This window comes from Leopardus geoffroyi, chromosome A2 (genome assembly GCF_018350155.1).
Source record: "Leopardus geoffroyi isolate Oge1 chromosome A2, O.geoffroyi_Oge1_pat1.0, whole genome shotgun sequence".
Lineage (NCBI taxonomy): Eukaryota > Metazoa > Chordata > Mammalia > Carnivora > Felidae > Leopardus > Leopardus geoffroyi.
In genome coordinates this window covers 113204023-113226645 of record NC_059331.1, presented here as the reverse complement: position 1 = coordinate 113226645, position 22623 = coordinate 113204023, and positions in this window count along the sequence as shown.

The window sequence follows — 22623 nt, the reverse complement described above, 5'->3', positions numbered from 1 at the left end:
TTTGGGCAAGTGTCATTTTGCACTGAGTCTTTCTATTTCTTGTAGCTGAATGCATTCTTACTGATTTACAGGCATTCAGTAAGTATTCATTAAATGGCTGAATGAATAAGAAAACATGACTATGACATAATATGCAGTCATTAATAAGGGTGAATCATAGCTATAAAAATGATGTTTATTATGTATGTGTGTATATATATGTGTGTGTGTGTATACATTTAGTACCTGTCTAGAATAGGTGCATAGGTACACAGACAAATATACATATGCACATTTGTCTTTATCCCTTTTTGGTCAATACAGTTCTTTGCTACTAGCAAATATTTGAATGCTTATGGAATGATTAAACACTAAATTATTAGTTTAGAGTCTTAATCTAAGAAGGAGAGTAGGCTCAGATCCTCATATCAACCATTGGGGTCATTCCAAATTTCAAGTTGTTCAGCCTGCCAAAAACACCCTTTCCTTTAAGAACCCAAATATTTATTCCAAGGCCTCTTTCCCAATTCCTGCTCAAAGCTGTTATTTTATTTTTCTTCTCTCTGCTAGTGTTCATTAAGTACTTCAGGAAGTACTTACTCATTTTTCAAATCCGTTGAGATTTGTGCTTAGCAGGGCCGTTTCCAGTGATGGCTCTAGACTCCTTTGTTTGCTTTCTTCATTCTGCTGCCTCTGAATAGCCCCTCCATGCTGCTGTGGCTCCCCATTCTCAGACCTTAATTCTCTTTTTTAAAAGTTGCTATTTTAATGCCAGTTTGTTAACATACGGTGTTATATTAGTCTCAGGTGTATAATGTAGTGATTCAAAACTTCCACCCGGTGCTCATCACAAGTGCACTCCTTAATCCCTATCACTTATTTAACCCATCTCCCCACCCACCTCCCCTCTGGTAACCATCAGTTCTCTATAGTTAAGAGTTTGATTCTTGGTTTGCCTCTTTCTTTCTTTTCTTTTTTTGCCATTTGATTGTTTAGTTTCTTGAATTCCACATATGAGTGAAATCATATGGTGTTAGTCTTTCTCTGACTTATTTTGCCTAGCAGAATACTCTCTGGCTCCATCCATGTCATTGAAAATGGCAAGATCTTATTCTTTTTTTTTTTTTATGGCCGAATAATATATTTATATATTATATATTATATATATCACCTCTTCTTTATCCATTCATTAGTTGGTGGGCATTTGGGGTGCTTCCATAATTTGGCTATTGTAAATAATGCTGCTATAAATATAGGGGTGCATATATCCCTTTGAATTAGTATTTTTGTATTCTTTGGGTAAATAGCCAGTAGTGTGATTGCTGAGTTGTAGGGTAGTTCTAGTTTTAATTTTGGGGGGAATCTCTATACTGTTGTCCACAGGGGCTGCATCAGTTTGCATTCCCACCAGCATGTGTGCATGTGTGTTCCTTTTTTTCCACATCTTCGCCAACACCTGTTGTTTCTTGTGTTGTTGATTTTAGCCACTCTGACAGTGTGAAGTGTTATCTCATTGTAGTTTTGGTTTGCATTTCCCTGATAGTAAGTGACGATGAACATCTTTTCATGTATCTGTTGGCCATCTGTATATCTTCTTTGGAGAAATGTTTGTTCATGTAAGACCTTAATTCTCAATCCCAAATGGACATTGGGGTATGGTGTTAACAAAGCTTTCATTAAGGCTTAGGACACCCAAGGAATTACAATGTAGACAAGAACTTAACACTGCCTCAGTAGTCACTATTCTGGGTCAGGCTTCTTAGATAGTGTACCTTACTGGTCATACTTCTCCTGAGGCCCTGTAGTTTGCTTGGAGGGAACGATGGTTGCAGGGTGGGGAGATAGCAGTGGTGGTGAGGAGCAAGGCTGGGGGCAGCTTCCCTTCCCCAGACTTCTCCTTCAAATTTCCTTTTCTTTCCCTTTTTTCTGTGGGCCATATCAGAGCTCCAAAATATTCTGTTGAAAGCCTAAGCTGAAGGAAGGAAAACATTAACACAAATAGCCAAACACACTACAACAAAGAAACCCACAATTATCCTCAAACCCTTAGGCCTCAAAGAAGACTGCCTTTTACATGATAACACAGTTGGATTATGGATTTAGTCTCAACCATCTGCATTTAGGTACGTCATTGCTACTGGGTTTTTCTGAGAACTAAGTCAACCTCTGCATTCCTTCTCCTTTGCACTGAACAAATATTTATTGAGTGTGTACCATGTGCCAAACACCTTACAAAGTATTTGGGATACAGTGGTAAGTAACAGATACAGCCCCTGTATTCACAGAGCTTGCATTCTTACAATTAAAAGGCTGAACACAGTAATTCCTTATAGATTAATGAGAGAGTCCCCCCAAGAACCAAGACCAGTTTCTACTCTGGAATGCAGAAGCTATTTACTATCCTCTTAACAGCAGTTTCCCAACTCCTCTGCTCAGGTCCAGGCACCATCTCTAGGAAAAGAAAATGGTGCATTGATACATTAATAATGAAGAATGCTCGTGAGGTAAATCTCTGAATTGTGTCAGTAGTATTTAATTAAGCCCAAGTAAAGTATTTCTAATCCAAGCTCCAAGGAGAGAATGTATCAGAACCACTTGGGAATTTACAAGCACACACACAGCATATACCACATGCACACCCTCTACCCCCACCACATACACACAAACCATTCCTCCTCCACCCCAACTCTCCCTCTCCCCTATGCAACAGGGCTGGCCATATTGCTGAAATTTCAAAAGGGAGCATTTGACTTGGGTGGGGTTGGGGGAGCAGAGGCAGGGAATCTATTACATTACAAAAGGGACTAGAAATCCTAATCATCTATCAGATTTGGACTCTAATACAGTAGAAAGATCAAGTGATTGCGAATTTGGACAACTTGTTCAGAGGGATGGTGACCATCTTCTCTGTAGGGCATGTAATCTATAAGGCATGGGTAAGACATGTCCCCTTGAGATCCCATCTCTCAATAATTGTACTGCTTTACCCACCATGACCCATATTTCAGTTATAATTACAATTGCTTTCCCAAGTACAGAATCTTGCCTGTATTCCCCAGACCATATTCACATGAGCTGTAGTGGAAGTAAGTGTCCTTTTTTTCACTGAAGGCCCTGGAAAATCTTACATACAATACCTCAATTGGAATTCCAGAGATTGTGATATTATGTAAATCGCATATTTCTGTGTTTGCTAGAATGTAAGCTCTTACAGACTTCTCCTTTAAATCTCCAGTTGGTATTTCTTCCCTATCTTTAAGAAAGGTCAACTCTGGCCAAAGGAAGAAAAGTTTGTACCCCTTGATACCTTCTCTTTGACAAGCAAATTCCACATCCTGGGAATTCAACTGTATTCCAATGAGTCTCCACCTCTCCCCAGGCTCTGGTCCCTAAAGCAGGAGAGAGTCTGAGAAGAGCCTAAAAAGCAATCACACGCTGCCAAAACCAGGGCTTTATTTTTTGCCCAGAGACGATGTATTAAGAAAGTGCAGTCCTGTTGTATATATGTCTTGGAAAACATTCTTGGCCTAAAAATAACCCTGGCATGACTGGGTTATGGAGAATCTGATTCCTTTCTGGGCCTGGCTTGTTTCAGGAATCACCTCATCATCTGTCCATGGCTCTATTCTAGCCATTTTGACGATGACACCAGCTGCACTTAAATTACTTTTTATTTTTCTAATTAAAAATATTTTAATTACAATTATAGAAGATGATATAAGAGATGGTTATTTTTCCAACACGTACATATAACAGTTCTTTCAGTCTGCCCTCTTTTTTGATGAATAAATTAGATACAGCTAAAGAAACCTCCATTGTAAACCCTTCCACTCCCTCAGTCCAAGCAAGAGTCACTATCCCCAAAATGCTGTGAATACACACATTTATTATTTTCACTATGGGTGTTATGTATTATAATAAATAATATCTGTTTTGTATCTTACAGTTTACATAAATAATAATAAGTTAAATTTAATGAGCTCTCCATGAATTATAATTAATATATTTTTAAAGCATAAGGTTTAATTAAAAAGTTCTCTCCTTGGGGTGCCTGGGTGGCTCAGCCAGTTAAGCGTCTGACTTTGGCTCAGGTCACGATCTCACGGTTTGTGAGTTCGAGCCCCACATCGGGCTCTGTGCTGACAGCTCAGAGCCTGGAGCCTGCATCAGACTCTGTGTCTCCCTCCCTCCCCCGCTCATAATTTGTCTCTCAAAAATAAATAAACGTTAAAAAAATAATAAAAAAAAGTTTTCTCCACATTAAAAGAAGCATGAGAATAGTCTTGATTTTTTTCATCATATAGAGTGCTGTTCATTCAGTTAAATGGGACCAGAAAATAGTAACGATGCCCATTTTTTGAAACAAATGAAATCACACCCAATATTATATTTGTTCATATATTTAAAAACAATTGAATGCAAGGGGGAAAATCTATCCTTAAACAACAGCAAGATAAGAAATGTGCTTTTCCTTGCTGTCAAAGAACTGATGACTTGGTTAAGACCTGATGGCCACTATAAACAACTGGGAAAGTACTTCAGCAGAAAGTGCCTTGTAAGATAACAATATGGATTTGAGTTTGAGAACTCCAAAATGCATATTTGGAAAAACTATCATCCTGGAGCACTTTACAGTTGCTTTATGATCTTGTTAGATTGAAAAGCATGAAACAGAATAGAGTAACACATTAAGTCTTTACTTTGCCACTAGGAAAATTTTATTGGTATTAGACATATGAGCATTTTTGTAATGTAAAATGCAGATAAAATAATGCTGCAATAATTTAGAAATACTTGTATGCAGAATGAGAAAGACTAGACCACGGGGCGTCTGACTTCGGCTCAGATCATGGTCTCAGAGTTTGTGAGTTCCAGCCCAGCATCGGGCTCTGCACTTCAGTGTGGAGCCTGTTTTGGGTCCTCTGTCTCCCTCTCTCTCTGCCCCTTCCCTATGTGCACACACTCTCTTTCTCTCAAAAATAAATAAACATTAAAAAAAGAGACTTGACAAGTGGCTTGAGTTTATTCTGTTTCCTCTTCATTTTTTTAAGTTTAAAAATCTTGTGTGTATTTCTCATACAAAATGTAGCAGATATGGAAAATCATGAAGAGGAGATAAATTGCCACAATTCTTTCATTCTGAAATAATCACCATTAACATTTTTTTCGGCTGACATATTATGAGCATTTACTTATGTAATTATTCTTGTATAACCTCATCTTCCATCATAATTTTAAAATTATAAAATACATTAATATTATAAAAAATTCAAGCAACACACACATACTTGCATTAAAAAGTCTGTTCTTCGGGGTGTCTCAGTCTGTTAAGCGTCCAACTTTGTCTCAGGTCATGATCTCACAGCTTGTGGGTTCGAGCTCCACGTCAGGCTCTGTGCTGACAGCTCAGAGCCTGGAGCCTGCTTCAGATTCTATGTCTCCCCCTGTCTCTGCCCTCCCCCACTCATGCTCTGTCTTTCTGTCTCTCAAAAATAAGTAAACATTAAAAAAATGTTCTTAGGTGCCTGGTTGGCTCAGTTGTTAAGCATCTGACTTCAACTCAGGTAATGATCTCATGGTTCCTGAGTTTGAGCCCTGCTTTGGGTGAGCTTGAACCCTGCTTCTCTCTCTCTTTTCTCTCTCCCCCTCTGCCCCTCCTGGGATTCTCTCTCTCTCTCTCTCTCTCTCTCTCTCTCTCTCTGCCCTTCACTCACTTCTGCCCTCTCTATCTCTCAAAAAAAAAAAAAAGTCTGTTCTTGACTACCACTTCCCATGTAACTTACACTCCACTGTTTCAAACACTGAAACCGTGTTAGCATATACTTCCAGATATAGTCTATGCAAACCTTTTTAATTTTTTAATTAAAAATTTTTTGTAATGAGAGAGAGAGAGCGAGCGCAGGAGAAGGGCCGAAAGAGTCTGAGACAGAGAATCCAAAGCAGGCTCCACTAGGTCAGCACAAAGCCCGACAGGGCTCGAACCCAGAAACCTTGAGATCATGCATGACATGAGCTGAAGTCAAAGACTCAAATGACTGGGCCACCCAGCCACTCCTATGCAAACCTTATGTGTTTACTTAATAATTGTGGCACACTGTTACTTTGGTAACCCCCGATGAACCATGCTTTCTGGAATCCACACCTTTGTGTAGTCCTCTCCCATGCTGTGTCTTGTCTTGGCCATGTGTCTGGCTTTGGCCCATGGGACATTAGCAAGCCTGAAACAAGCAGAGACTTAGTAAGAACTTCCACAATGGGGCTTGACTTCTTAGATTACTCCCTCTTGGAACCCAGCTACCATGCTATAAGGAAGATGGTCTAGCCTTGTGAACGAATAGAAGTTTTATGGAAAGGAATTGAGGTGCTCCAGGTGCCAACCAGCAGCAAATTACAGATATGTGAGTGAGGTCTTCTTGGACATTACAGCCCAAGTTTACCTGCCAGCTGAATGCAGCAGGCATTCAGTGGCCCCCTGAGTGGGGCCAGCTAACACCAGAAGAAACAGGAAAATACCTCCAGTCAATCCACAGCATCTTGAGAAATAATAAATACTTCATATTTGAGTGCTTTGTTAGGTAGCAGTTAATAACTGAAATAATAATATGTCAGTTCATTTTCATCCACCTCATCCTTTTCTGTTTCCACTTAGTGTGCAATTATGTGAATATACAACCATTTATTCAGTTCCTACTTCATAGACTTTTTGTTTGTTTACACCAACAGTATTGCAATGGACATCATATTTAACACTAAGGCAAATGTCTTGATGTATAAATTTTCATGTATACCTCTGAATATGTCCTTAGAGTAAATTCCTAGATACTCTGAATCAAAGACTAGTCTGTTTTTAAGGCCATCTATAGATTGTGCCAAATTGCTGTTAAGAAGAGATGAGATATCTTTATTTTTCAGAATGGGCATACTGAACATAAGAAAGGCCACATTTAATCAGTGACAATCAGCTTAGACTCTGACTGATCACCTTAGTTAATTACTTGGATTGAGGAGGTTGAACTTAATTGTGGATAAACAAGCAAACAAACTTTTTAAGATGTTTGCTGGGGAGTGCCTGGGTGGCTCAGTCGATTAAGCATCTGACTTTAGCCCAGGTCATGATTTCATAGTTCGTGAGTTCGAGCCCCACATCGGGCTCTGTGATGACAGCTCAGAACCTGGAGCCTGCTTCAGATTCTGTGTCTCCTTCTCTCTCTGCCCCTCCCCTGCTTGCATTCTGTCTCTCTCTGTCTCAAAAATGAGTAAACATTAAAAAAAAATTAAAATAAAATAAAATACCTGCTGGAATGAGGATCCATCCAGATTCAAGCATTCTTGGAGTTGAAATTTCTGTTTGATAGTATCTGTTTAAAAAGTTGAAAGGAGAAAGGGGTTGTGAATTTGACTTCTTTCAAAACAATTTTTCAATATCTAGTTTAGCTGAAGATGTACATACCTTTTTTTCCAGAAATTTTGCTTCTAAACGTAGCCTGAGGAAATTCTCATATGTGAGCACAAGTATAAAAACATTTTGAAAAGTATTACTTATAATGACAAAGCAAATCTGTTTGTCAGTAGGAAAATGGCTATATGGTTGTATATTGATACAAAAGAATTATGCAGCACAAATGTTATTACAGAGCTTTCTATATCAACATAGGTGAATCTTACACATATAATAATCAGTAAAATAAAAAAGAGGAGAGACAGAAAGAAAAAGCAAGTTGCAGAGGTGTTCATACTGTGTGAAATTATTTACCTTCAGTTTTGCAAACATGAAAAGACTATGATATATGTTGTCTAGAAATACATACAGATGGAGTAAAATTATAAAACACATATGGGAATAGGCATCAAATTCAGAGTGGTAGTTAGGCTATGAGGGAGTGAGGGACATGTGATCAGAGATCAGTTCTTAAAGGATTCTGAAGTTTTGGTAATGTGTTATTTCTTTTTTTTTTCATGAATATGATATTGATATTTTATAATACAGCATGGCAAATCTAGACTTCAGGTAAATTCAAAATGTTACACATCCCAGTGTCGTCAGCATATTTTTTACAAATAGTTGTGAAGCATAAAAATTCTAATCTCTAATGAAGAAAATTCATGATGTGCATTTATTATGTTTAATTACTGTATACCACAGAAGGTATCAACAGTTGTCTCCTGCTATTAAAGTTTCCGTCCAAGGGTAAATGAAATTTCAGTTTATTAGATGAACATTGAGAAAATAAGGGAATCTGTTCATGGCTCTTGATTAATGCCAATTGTGTTCCACACAAGAGGGTTTATTAAGCTACACATTATGTAGGTAATGTAACGTGTCATTATGTCTACTGTCTGCTTTGAGTGTTCACAGCCCTGAGTTTCATGGTTGCATCTCTGATACTACTGAATTGTACACAGAAGCATCCCTTTTCTTTCATTGTATGTTTTCTGTTAGGGATCCTTTTTGTAGACATGTTAAGCATTTCACATAAATTATTTAATGTGTTTTGGGACAAAGAAAATATATCTGGCTTTCTAATGGGTTCCCCTCACACTATATGTAATAAAAATTAGAAAATTCTTTTCCTTTTGAAATTTTTTCACCTAATCATATTTATGTCTTAAAATCTGATATGACTAATAAGCTATTTCTCAATTTGGGAGGCAGGTACCTGGGCTAAATGTTGTATTACTTTACACACATTTTATAGGCTTTAAATATTCTATATGTATACATTTTAAAGACTGCATTGGGGGTAGGTAATGCAGGAGGTAGTAAGTGTCTCTTCTATGGTGTAATATTTCTTCATGCTGAGTTGGGGAAAATAAAGGAGATGGCTGGGGAATCCCCCGTCATATGTACGATCAATTCTTTGGTGACTGGTCCCTGCTGACTGGCAGAGGAATCCCCAGGATTTTGGAAATATTTAGAATCTCAAGAAACTTTTCCAGTGGATAGAGCATTTTCTCACTTCCTTTAAAGTACTTCCTAATATCTCTGTATCATGACAGTGCATTTTTGGCTCAATTGTGAAAATAATCTATGGTTCATGTCTTCACCCATTAAAGGGTCAGTCCTTCACTTTCCTTTATGAGGAAGTGATAGAAGGTGGTATAGTGTAATGGACAAAACATGGTTGCTGAAGCCATACCATCTTAAAATCAGATCCTAGCTTCTGCTCCTGCAAGCTATATCAAGTTGGGCAAGGGCTAAGTTACTCAATTTTGCTGATTTGTTTTGAAAATCAAATGAGATCTCCTCTGCAAAGTTCCTGACTCTCATGGGCTCAGTCATAGCTTGTTTTTTTTTGGTTTAAGTCATCTACAATTTCTGCGTCTTTTTAGTGATATCTGTAGCCATAGAATTGAGTGATTATATTACAAAAATATATTGATAGTCATACCCTGAAACTAAACCAAGGATTCTCAGAGTACTTGCTTTTTTTTTTTTTTTTTTTTCTGGCTAAATATTAAAATAGTATGCTAAAAGAGCCCATTAGGCTACTCTTTGTTGAGTGAGGTGTTACTTATCAAAGCTAAGGACTTTCTGCTGATATGTAATTTTACAATAGAGGGTTCTTTTATTAGAACAGATGAGTACATGTTTTGCTACTTGTACCTTCTCTTTGCAAATTGGTGTTTATGATGAAGATTTCTTTTAACTGGAAAAAGTGTAGCATTTAGATCCGTTAGAATTTTAGATTTTAAGTGGTCTTTGGAGGCCATCCTGAGACTGCCATTGCTACTGTTCCTTAGCCTCTCCATAATTTGTCAGGAGCTAGCAGGGGGAGGGTGATCCCTGGTGCCTCCTCACAAAAAGGTTTGGTTGATTCATCATCAACATAATCCTTTTTCTGCCTTCCCTCTCCTAACTGCGGGGACTCCTAGAGATTTTGTTCACTAGTCAGCACACTTGCTGTCCTCTTCCTCATCTTGCTATGGTTTCAAGACTTGAGGAAAGAAAAGTTACTCTTCTTTGGGAGGAATTTGTACTCTCCTCACCTCCTCTAAGCCCCCTCAGTTTTTGTATCACAGATTGGTCATTGTGTCCTGCGTTACCCAGCTGCTGTTCTGCTTTGATCCCCATTACAAACTTGTCTGATCTTAATTAATTGCCTCTTCTAGGAAGTACTGGGTAAACAGAAGTTTAATAGAACCCAAAGAAAGTTAAGCTTCTTTTGTCTTAACAAATTTGAATGACAATAAATTTGAATTAACTGGTTCTTTTACACGCACAGGAAACTTACACCAGCACAACTCTTGCAGCACTAAGTAAACTGAGATAAAGCAGAAGAGAAACACCATAAAACAAAACACTAATCAGATAAAATTCCATTATTTTGATTTTCTTTCCCAAAATTCTTGAAGGCTAGCTCAATCCTATCTGGCTTATAAACAAAAGAAATGTATGTTGATATCTCATAGCACACACTTTTTCCATTTATGTATCCTCTGGTTAGAATATCATTTGTGATCTATGTTTTCATTCTTCCTTGTTATTTTTTAAATTTTATTTGATTAACTAACACTGTGTCTTCCATTTATGGTAAAAATTCCAGAGAAGGAAACTAATTATCAGATGAAATGAAAACAAAATGGAAAAGAATGACATATGTGGCCCATTTAGCAAACTAATAACTAACAGTTCCTCATACTTAATGTCAGAAAACAGTTGGTTTCACATAAATATATTTTTCCAAAAATTGAAGAGAGCTATTTTAAGCACATTATTTGAAATATTTATTAAATGTATCTTAAATAAATGCATCTCTTTCACAGTATAAACTTCAGTGAACTATTTTCTTGATAATTCAAGGGAATACTTATGAACCTGAGTTTCTCTTTAGATCTTACTCTAGGGTAGCCACTGATGAGGTTTTGGAGTGGGGGTGGGGGTCCAGAGCGGATGGCCAAGAAAGAATTCTTGAGACATGTCTGGTGCAAAAAGGTGATTTTATCAAAGCACAGGGACAGGACCCATGGGCAGAAAGAGCTGTATTATAAGTGTGAGGGGTGATGGTTATATACTATGGAGTTAGAGATGGGTAAGGGAAAAGGGAGGTTTCCAAAAGGACTTTCATATGCTAAAGAGGACTCATAAGATACTGGAGGCCTCGTTCTTGAGCTAAAGTTATTTTTCCCTCTACTAAGGCATTAACATTAAGACAAGATAGTCGGGAGTTTCTTAGAGGAATGTTTTACTTTGCCTAGCTCAAGTATTTGTCAATGGTCTGCAGGTTATAAAGAAATTTAATTTTAATTTTATTTACATTTTCTTCTTGACTTTGTTCCCCACATCACTATGGAGGGAAGGGTGATGTTAGGGCTCGAGGAAACTAAGTCTATGGGTTTCTGGAGGTTAAGCTATTGATAAGATGACCTTTTTCTTGTAATTCACTAAGTCATTTGTAAACTGATAGAGACTCATGTCCTGCCTGACTGTGATCTCTATCTGTTAACCATTTGTTTTTCCCTTTCCTGTCTTCTTGGGTAGTCAGGAGTGCCTAAGGAATGTCACACATACCCCACCTGGGGACAGGGAGAGGGGTGGGGAGATGGGGGTAGGTTGGGGTGGGGGAAGGCTGTGGTCTGCAGGGTGTTAGCTTGTGCTTTGCCCTCAGCCTGCCTTTGGCTCCTTCATCAGCCACTACCCTAAGTGGACTAAGATGATTATGGTTTTAGACTCAGGTCTACTTTTCATAGATCTTCTCTTTCTTCTTAGCCTTCTCTCCAATATTAATAAATGTTTCCCAATATGTAGAGGCTAAAAGAGACATGTCCATTTATGATAATTTATGATACTTACCTGTGATGGAATATTATTAAAACTGATTAGTTTTTGACTAATATTTACTAAGTAGAAATGCTCATGATGAAATAAAATGTGGAAAAAGTAAAATACAAATAGTGTATGGACTTGGATATCAGTTGAAGAAAATAAAAATATGTATATACATAGAAAGACAACAAAACAAAACAAAAAGTGGATAATAGTTGAAGGTGATATTACTGGAGATTTCTGTATTTTCATTTTCAAAATTTCCTAATATATATTATATATCTACTGTATCTGTCTGATATATGTCTCCTGAGATATACATACATATACTTTAAACAAACAGGCAGCTCACATCAACATATTACTACTACTACTACTACTAATGATAATAACTAATACACAGAGTTATTACTTTTCTTAGCATCTTGCATATGTTAACTCAACAACCTGTTGAAGACAGTCCTCCATGGGTCTCTTGTACTGCTACCCATCTTGCTGGCAATACCAAGAATGCAAGCCCCTGACAGCTCTTTACCTGGGTTACTTTTCAGGATTGTGTTTGCTGTGACAGCCTTGGGAATGAGGTAGTATCTTGCTCTGGGACAAAGAGTAGGCTTGCTTACAGTCTTCCATTAAGCAGCAACTCCCCCAGGCCAGCATTTCTCTTCTATAACACAGTGCGCCGTGTGTGCAGGCATCCATCTAAGCAAACCTGCAGTGTCACTGGGGACTTGAATTCAGGGAATTCAATGCTGACAATGCTGACCTAACAATGCTGACACTCTGGCTACTGCTTTTGCTGTGACTAATAAAGTCTTTTGTCTCTGATTCAGAAATCTTGTATCTTTTGTCAGTAGACATGAAACTGTGGCAAGTTAATTTGTTATCTTGCAAGTAAGGTAACACCTCAGACTTTTTACAGTTCTTGACAAAATTGCATTATTATTCCCATTATATAGATGAGGGAAGAGGAAAGGTTAAGCGATTAGCTTGAGTTTACATAGCTAGTAATTGTTGAAGTTGGATGTGAAACCTGGCAGACAATGTCTAGGCTCTTAATTACTACCATATACCATTACTTTATAGCAGCTGAAACTAGGTACCTTGGGTGTTCGAATATCTACCAACTGCCCCATCTGGTCAACAATCTGGCAAAATTGGGGTTCCTAAGAGTTGCCATATGGTGGTGCTTCTTCATCTGCAAATGTGTAAATGTGGCAAATTGTCACCAGGAAAGCCTTGGAAAGCAAATCATAAGGTCCTTCTATTCCTATAAGATAAACTAACTAAAAACAAGGAGGTGGGATAAAAGTAGAAACTATTCTATCACCTTTATATTTTGTCTTATATTATTGTATGCTTGCCATTTGTAGTATCTCTGTTAGTGACTAAAACGAGCACTTCTCAAAGAAAAAAAGAAAAGTTATGTTTGGATCTCATCACTGTCAATCATCCTGGTTATCAAATATGAAGGTGGGTCTCTTTGTCACTTCAAAGCAGACACTAGATTGAAATTTCAGAGCTTGACTCTGAATGAATCTCCAGTTGTGCTTGGATCTAGGGTTGCTGTATTATATAATTCTTGAAGGTGCCATTGACATGCACACAATATGAATGGTCCCTTCTCGAGTTGTGTGATATAGTGTGATATAGAGTTATGTGAACTTTGATGCAGTCCACTTAGAGGGACATCACTGACAATGGGCTTAAGAAAGATAAAAAATAATGTAATATATAATTTTTAATTAATGCCATCTTGACTTTGAAATAAAAGGATTTTGTTGGAAAGCGCTTTTGAGTGACCTCCTTTAGATTTTTTCTCCTTGCTTTTGATTTTCAGTTTAAAATTTCCATACGATACAAGCTACTCATGTTAAAATATTATAGGCAGATCCTCATTTGTTGAGTCTGGGGAGGGGGTTGGGATGCTACATGTTAAGTAAGTTCCCAGGTGATGTAACTGTGACTGGTCCAAGGATCCACAGTGGATAGCAACATCAGCATTTCACAAACTTATCTGATGTTAAGAATCATGCAGGCAGCTAATGTTTAAAACTGCTTTCAGGCCCCACCCTTAGAGATTCTAATTAGGTGGCTCTGGAGGATAGCCTAAGCTTTTTTTAATAAGCAAGCCAGGTGAATTATCATCAGGAAAGTTTGGATATACTGTTCTATAGATCAGTAGCTACTAAATCTGGCTATGCTTTCCTATTACAATAGGGCTTGTTAAAAAAACAAAGAGTTGCCTATAACTGGGAATTAGGCCCAAGTTATCTGTTAGGGACCTAAGAAATTGTTACTCCCACAGGGGCAGGAGCCAAAGTTTTTTTGTTCCTTGCAGTATCTAAAGAAGTAGCACAATGTCTGACAAAGTGAATACTCATAAAATATTTTCCAATTACCTAATTCTAGGGTCCACACAATCTAACCCTGGATTATTCAGAGCTCTTGTAATTTCAAATGACAGAAACTCATCTTAAGCCAGCTTATGCCAGACAAGGGAATTTTGGGGGTTAACAAAACAGTCTAGGGTTGATTTGATTCTAGGTGTAGTTGTATTCAAATGTTTAAACAATATTATCAGGTATCAAAATTTCTGCCCTCCTTCTTCCTTCTTTCCTATCTCTCTTTTTCCTTTATCTCTCCTATCTTTCCTTTATCTCTCTTTTTCTTTCCTCCTTCCTTCCTCCCTCTTTCCCTTTCCTCTTCTGTCTCTTTCTCTTTCCCTCCTTGTCTTTACTTTTTTCCCCTACTCTGTTTCTTTTTTTCTATTTCAATGCTAATTTCCTTTGTATTTTCAGTAGGATTCTCCATGTGGGAGAACATGTTCAGGGGCATCTCCTGGTCTACATGGTTCTTCGTTCTTAAATGTCATTGGAAGAGAAAGTCTCTTTCCCTGATAGTTCCAACAAATTGCTAGAGAGGAATCCAACTAGTTTATCCCTATATGTATATACATGTTTGGGGGAGGGGTTGCTTTGATTATTGAAACCTGGAGTTAATTCTACCCAAGCCCTATGGATTGAGGAAGATTAAATGGAAAAGTGAGGAAAGTCAAAGTTGGGAGGTGGTATTGTGCAGGCAAATATATGTCCACTCTAGGCTCAACTCTGTATTTCCAGCCTCATTGTTTGACCTGTTACTCGGTGGTATATGACCCACCCTGAACTAGTTGCTGATCTATGACTATTCTGCATCTATGCCTTTTCCTAAGGTTTTCTCTTGCTTTAAGATTCCCCAATATTGCCCTCATCTCCTGCCAACTTATTGTTCAAGCATCATTCATGTTATTGTTCATTTAAAATGATCTTTCTCTCTAAATCCTACTCTTTGGGAATTGTGGTAAAAAACACTTAACGTGAAATTTATCATCTTAATCATTTTTAAGTGTACAGTTCAGTAGTGATCAGTATATTCACAATGCTATGGAACAACAATCTCCAGAACTTTTTCATCTTGTGAAACTAAAACTCTATACCCATTAAATAGCTTCCCATTTTCTCCTCCCCCTATTCCCTGCCAACCACCATTCTACTTTCTGTTTCTATGAATTAGACTACTGTAGATATTTCATATATGTGGAATCTTATGGTATTTGTGTTTTTTTTAACTCACTTGTTTTACTTAACATAATATCTTTAAAGTTCATCAATGTAGCATATGACAGAATTTCCATTCCTAGACTGAATCATATCCATTGTTGGTATATACCACATTTTGCTTATCTGTTCATCTATTAATAGACACTTGGGTGGCTTCTTCCTCTTGGCTATTGTAAATAGTGCTGATATAATACAGTCATACATAAAATCTTCTTTAATACCTCCCTCTTCTCTTTCCTCCAAGGAATGAATTTTTCCCATTCTTATGAAAATATTGGTTCTTCCCATGCTGCAGTCCCTTCTTATCCATGCCACTCTGTACTCCATGGTACAATGATAACTTTTAAGGTGAGGCTTTAAAAACTGGGATTTGAATACTATCTGTATTGCTCTTTACATATGCATGGACATCCATTCTTATAGATGCGTCACTAGTTGCAAGATTCCAGAAAAGAACACTGCTCCAATTATATAGAAGGGCAAATATTTAAAGCTGTCTATCGCAATTACTTCTTCATGTTGCATGTTAAAGTAGAACATCCGATTTATGAGATTGTGTGTGTGTGTGTGTGTATGTGTGTGTGTTTTAAAGCATTGATTAACAAACTTCATGTTTTTTTTCAGATTAATTGCCATAACTGACTTGCTGAAGAAAAATCAGTTTACCCATATCATTTACAGTTAACAAACTAGTTCCCAGGAATACATTGCCAGACAATTGCAAACCCCATGTGTGAAAAGGCATATCCAACTGCATGGACTTTAATGGTTTTGTACAGTTTTAGTACTAATGACTCCATTTGAAAGTTTACTGCTTTCTGAAACTGCACATAGGGCAAATCCTTGAGATGTAGGAATTGCCTCTTTGCTTTTTCTTGCTGATTTCAGAAGCTGGTTTTAATTTTGATATTTTTCCATAAATATGTTTTTTTATAAAGGAGAGAAGCAAAAATAATACTACTTGAGTTAGTGGTTAGGTATTTTTAGTTTATAAAACTTGAATAATGCAAGAATACAACCTTCTGTTACAAGCATGTTAATCATTTCTTAATTTATAACAGGATTATTTAGTTAAAGAAAAGGATTATGATATGTGATATGTATGAAACTAATCCCCTATCTGCTTTAATACCTAGGGACTAAATCATGTAACATAAAATATAAACATTAGATAACCTAGAAGACATTCAGTACTGCAGAAAACCTTCTGTTTAGTGCTATTTCACTTTTTCAACTCTCTAGCCATAAATAATTTTGCTTTTACTCTCAAAATCTGTGAGGGAATTTGTGTATTTCTTATAAAAATCAGATTCTGTATGAAAGTAGACAAGTCCTACAAGGTATAAAATATTTCTTTAACATAAAAATTCTGAAAAGTCTGGTCTAAAGTGGAGCCCATTAATATGAGTATCAAAAAGCATCTCTTTCTAAAACATTTGTATGCCATGTGATGATCATAATTAAGAAGGAAGTTTCCATGTCTTTTGAAAAGATGAAGAATTCCACTGTGGCAAATTGAGGACAGTATTTGCTTAAGCTGCATAAATTTCTTCTTTAACATAAAGGTATAAGCTCATATCAAAATTGTAATTAAATTTAGATAGCCTGAATTTTAGACATACAGATAGCCAAAAGACACATGGAAAGATGCTCAATATCGCTCATCATCTGGGAAATGTAATGAAAACCACAATGAGGTATCACCTTACACTTGTCTGAATGACTAGTATCAAAAAGAAATAACAAGTATTGGCTAGGAATTGGAGAAAAGGGAACCTTCATGCACTATTGGTGGGAATGAAAATTCGTGCAGCCACTGTGGAAAAGTGTGGTGGTTCCACAAAAAATTAAAAATAGAAGTACTTTATTATCCAATAATTCCACTACTTGATATTTACCCAAAGAAAACAAAAACATTAATTTGACAAGGTGTATGTACTCTTAGGTTTCTTGCAGCATTACTTACAATAGCCAAGTTATGGAAGCAACCTAAATGTTCATCCATACATGAATGAATAAAGAAGATGTGGTGAACATATACAATTGAATATTACTCAGCCATAAAAAGAATACCTTGCAATTTATCACAACATCAATAAAGCTAGAGAGTATTATGCTGATTGAAATAAATCAGACTGACAAATACCATGTGACATCACTTATTTGTGGAATCTAAAAAACAAAACAAATGAACAAACAACCAAAGTAGAAACAGACCTGCAAGTGCAGAGGACAAACTGGTGGTTGCCAGAGGTAAGGAGGATGGAGGGATGAGATAAATGGGTGAAGGGGAATGGAAGGTACAGGCTTCCCGTTATGGAATGAGTAAGTCATGGGGGTGAAAGGTACAGCATAGGGAATATAGTTAATGGTATTATAATAGCACTGTTTGGTGATAGATGGTAGCTACACTTGGAGTGAGCATGGCATAACACGTACAGATGTCAAATCACTATGCTGTATACCTGAAACTAACATAAAATTGTATGTAAACTATACCTCAGTAAAAATAAATTTAGATATCCTGTGTTAGCAACCAATAGAGAATACAGGGTAAGTCTTTAATCATGTCCTCATCAGAAAGGAGTATCTATGGGGCACCTGGGTGGCTCAGTCGGTTGAGCATCTGACTTCAGCTCAGGTCATCATCTTGCAGTTTGTGAGTTCAAGCCCCACATTGGGCTCTGTGCTGACAGCTCGAAGCCTAAAGCCTGCTTCACGTTCTGTGTCTCCCTCTGTCTCTGTTCCTCCCCTGCTCACACTATGTCTCTCTCTCTCAAAAATAAAGATTAAAAAAAGAAAGGAGTGTCTGTCTAGTGCCCATCAACGTCTGCCTGAGAAAAAGGATATGTATAGATAATCATTCTTGACATATACAGCTCACCTTGAAGGTAAGCTCCATGAGGTCAGGGGCTTTTATGAACTACTCAATGCTCTATCCCCAGAAACTAGAATAGCATCTGTTCACAAAGTATCTGAACATAAAGAAATATTGAATAAATGAATACATTCAAGGGTCCTATATTGATCCCTGGATAGATCTCACTCCTAGGACAACTATGATCTAGTCTTTTCACTTTTAGTTCCTAAGTGACTCCTAAGAGCTCTCCACAGCTCTTCATATTGACAACTGCCAACTCCAATAGCCTGTCTACTTGTTTTTGCCTCTACTCTGCTTCCCACTGTGGTAGCCAGAGACGAAAGATATCCATGTCCTATGCTCTGTAACTTGTGACTATGTTAGGTTATAAGGCAAAGGAGAATTAAGACTTAAGAAGGAATTATGGTTGCTACAGGAAAAAGTTTGGAAAAACTCCAAATGTGTGGCGGTTAAAGAACACCCTAATAAAGAATGAATGGGTCAACCAGGCAATTAGAGAAGAAATTTTAAAAAATATGGAAATAATTGAAAATGAAAACACAACAATCCAAACCCTTTGGGATGCAGCAAAGGCAGTCTTAAAAGGAAAATACATTGCAATCCAGGCCTATCTCAAGAAACAAGAAAAATCCCAAATACAAAATCTAACAGCAAACCTAAAGGAACTGGAAGCAGAACAACAAAGAAACCCCAAGACCAGCAGAAGAATAAAAATAATAAAGATCAGAGCAGAAATAAATAATATAGAATCCAAAAAACCAGTAGAACAGATCAATGAAACTAAGAGCTAGTTTTTTGAAAAAATAAACGAAGTTGATAAACCCCTAGCCAGATTTCTCAAAAAAAAAAAAAGAGAGAGGACCCAGATAGATAAAATCATGAATGAAAATGGATTTATCACAACCAATCCCTCAGAAATACAAGCATCTGTCAGAGGATACTATCAAAATTTATATGCCAAGAAACTGGACAACATGTAACAAATGGACAAATTCCTAGACACCAACACACTACCAAAAGTCAAATGGGAAGAAATAGAAAATTTGAACAGACCCATAACTAGTGGAGAAATTGAATCCATTATAAAAAATCTCCCAACAAATAAGATTCCTGGGCCAGATGGCTTCCAGGGGGAATTCTAGCAGACATTTAAAGCAGAGTTAATACCTATCCTTCTCAAGCTGTTCCAAAAAGAGAAATGGAAGGAAAACTTCTGGACCTATTCTATGAAGCCAGCATTACCTTGATTTCCAAACCAGACAAAGAGGAGAATTACACAAAAAAGGAGAATTATAGGCCAATATCCCTGAGGAACATGCATGCAAAAATTCTCAACAAGACACTAGCAAATCAAATTCAACAGCATATAAAAAGAATTATTCACCATGATCAAGTTGGATTTGTTCCTGGGCTGCAGGTCTGGTTCAGTATTCGCAAATTGATGTGATACATCACATTAATAAAAGAAAGGATAAGAACCATATGATCTTGTCAATAGATGCAGAAAAAGCATTTTGACAAAATACAACATCCTTTCTTAATAAAAACCCTTAAGAAAGTTGGGATAGAAGAAACATACTTAAACATCATAAAAGCCATTTATGAAAAGCCCAAAGCTAATATCATCCTCAATGGGGAAAATCTGTGAGCTTTCCCCTGAGATCAGGAACACGACAGGGGTGTCCACTGTCACCACTGTTGTTTAACATAGTGATGGAATTCCTAGCATCAGCAGTCAGACAACAAAATGAAATAAAAGGGATCAAAATTGGCAAAGAAGAAGTCAAACTTTCAACTTTTTGCAGATGACATGATACTCTACATGGAAAACCCAAAAGACTCCCAACTAAAGACTGCTAGAACTGATACAGGAATTCAGCAAACTTGCAGGGTACAAAATCAGTGTACAGAAATCAGTTGCATTTCTATACACCAATAATGAATCAACAGGAAGAGAAATCAAGAAACTGATCCCACTTACAGTTGCACCAAGAACCATAAAATACCTAGGAATAAACCTAATAAAATATGTAAAAAAATCTGTATGCTGAAAACTATAGAAAACTTAGGAAGGAAATTAGAGGACACAAAGAAATGGAAAAACATGCCATGCTCACGTATTGGAAGAATAAATATTGTTAGAATGTTAATACTACCCAAAGCAATCTACACATTCAATGCAATCCCAATAAAAATTGCACCGGTATTCTCAAAGCTAGAACAAACAGTCCTAAAATTTGTATGGAGCCACAAAAGACCCCGAATAGCCGAAGTAATATTGAAGAAGAAAGCCAAAGCAGGAGGCCTCTACTACAAAGCTGTAATTATCAAGACAGTATGGTATTTGCACAAAAACAGATGAATAGACCAATGGAATAGAATAGAGAACCCAGAATTGGACCCACAAATGTGTGGCCAACTAATCTTTGACAAAGCAGGAGAGAGTATCCAATGGAAAAAAGACAGTCTCTCTAGCAAATAGTGCTGGGAGAACTGGACAGCAACATGCAAAAGAATGAAACTAGACCACTTTCTTACACCATACACAAAAATAAACTCAAAATGGATGAAAGAACTAAAGGTGAGATAAGAAATCATCAAAACCCTAGAGGAGAAAGCAGGCAACAACCTCTTTGACCTCAGCTGCAGCTATTTCTTGCTGGATACATCTCCAAAGGCAAGGGAATTAAAAGCAAAAGTGAACTATTGGGACCTCATCAAAATAAAAAGCTTCTGCACTGAAAAGGAAATAATCAGCAAAACTAAAAGGCAACTGATGGAATGGGAAAAGATATTCTCAAAAGAAATATCGGATACAGGGTTAATATCCAAAATCTATAAAGAACTTACCAAACTCAACACCTAAAAAACAAATAATCCAGTGAAGAAATGGGCAGAAGACATGAACAGACACTTTTCCAAAGAAGACATCCAGATGGCCAATAGACACATGAAAAGATTCTTAACATCACTCATCATCAGGGAAATACAGAGCAAAGCCACACTGAGATACCACTTCACACCAGTCCGAGTGGCTAAAATTAACAACTCAGGAAACAATAGATGCTGGCAAGGATGTGGAGAAACAGGAATCCTCTTGCATTGTTGATGGGAATGCAAACTGGTGCATCCTCTCTGGAAAACAGGGTGGAGGTTCCTCAAAAAATTAAAAACAGAACTATCAGACCCACAAATGTATGGCCAACTAATCTTTAACAAAGAAGGAAAGAATATCCAATGGAATAAAGACAGTCTCTTCAGCAAGTGGTGCTGGGAAACCTAGACAGCGACATGCAGAAGAATGAACCTGGACCACTTTCTTACACCATACACAAAAATAAACTCAAATGGATGAAAGACCTAAATGTAAGACAGGAAGCCATCAGAATCCTCTAGGAGAAAGCAGGCAAAAACCTCTTTGATCTTGCCCGCAGCAATTTCTTACTCAACACATCTCCAGAGGCAAGGGAAACAAAAGCAAAAATGAACTACTGGGACCTCATCAAAATAAAAAGCTTCTGCACAGTGAAGGAAACAGTCAGCAAAACTAAACTGACAGAATGGGAGAAGATATTTGCAAATGACGTATCAGATAAAGGGTTAGTATCCAAAATCTACAAAGAACTTATCAAAGTCAACACCCAAAAAACAAATAATCCAGAGAAGAAATGGGCAAAAGACATGAATAGACACTTTTCCAAAGAAGACATCCAGATGGCCAAATGACACATGAAAAAATGCTCAACATCACTCATCATCAGGGAAATACATATCAAAACCACAATGAGATACCACCTTACACCTGTCAGAATGGCTAAACAGTAACAACTCAGGTGACAACAGATGTTGGTGAAGATGCGGAGAAAGAGGATCTCTTTTGCACTGCTGGTGGGAATGCAAACTGGTGCAGCTACTCTGGAAAACAGTATAGAGGTTCCTCAAAAAATTAAAAATAGAACTACCCTACGACCCAGCAATTGCACTAGTAGGTATTTATCCAGGGGATATAGGTGTACTGTTTCAAAGGGATACATACACCCCAATGTTTATAGCAGCACTATCAACAATAGCCAAAGTATGGAAAGAACCAAATGTCTATCATATCGATGGATGAATGGATAAAGAAGATGTGGTATATATATATATATATGATGGAGTATTACTTGGCAATCAAAAAGAATGAAATCTTGCCATTTGCAACTATGTGGATGGAACTGGAGGGTATTATGCTATGCGAAATTATTCAGTCAGAGAAGGACAAATATCATATGACTTCACTTCTATGAGGACTTGAAGAGACAAAACAGATGAACATAAGGGAAGGGAAACAAAAATAATATAAAAACAGGGAGGGGGACAAAACAGAAGAGACTCATAAATATGGAGAACAGAGGGTT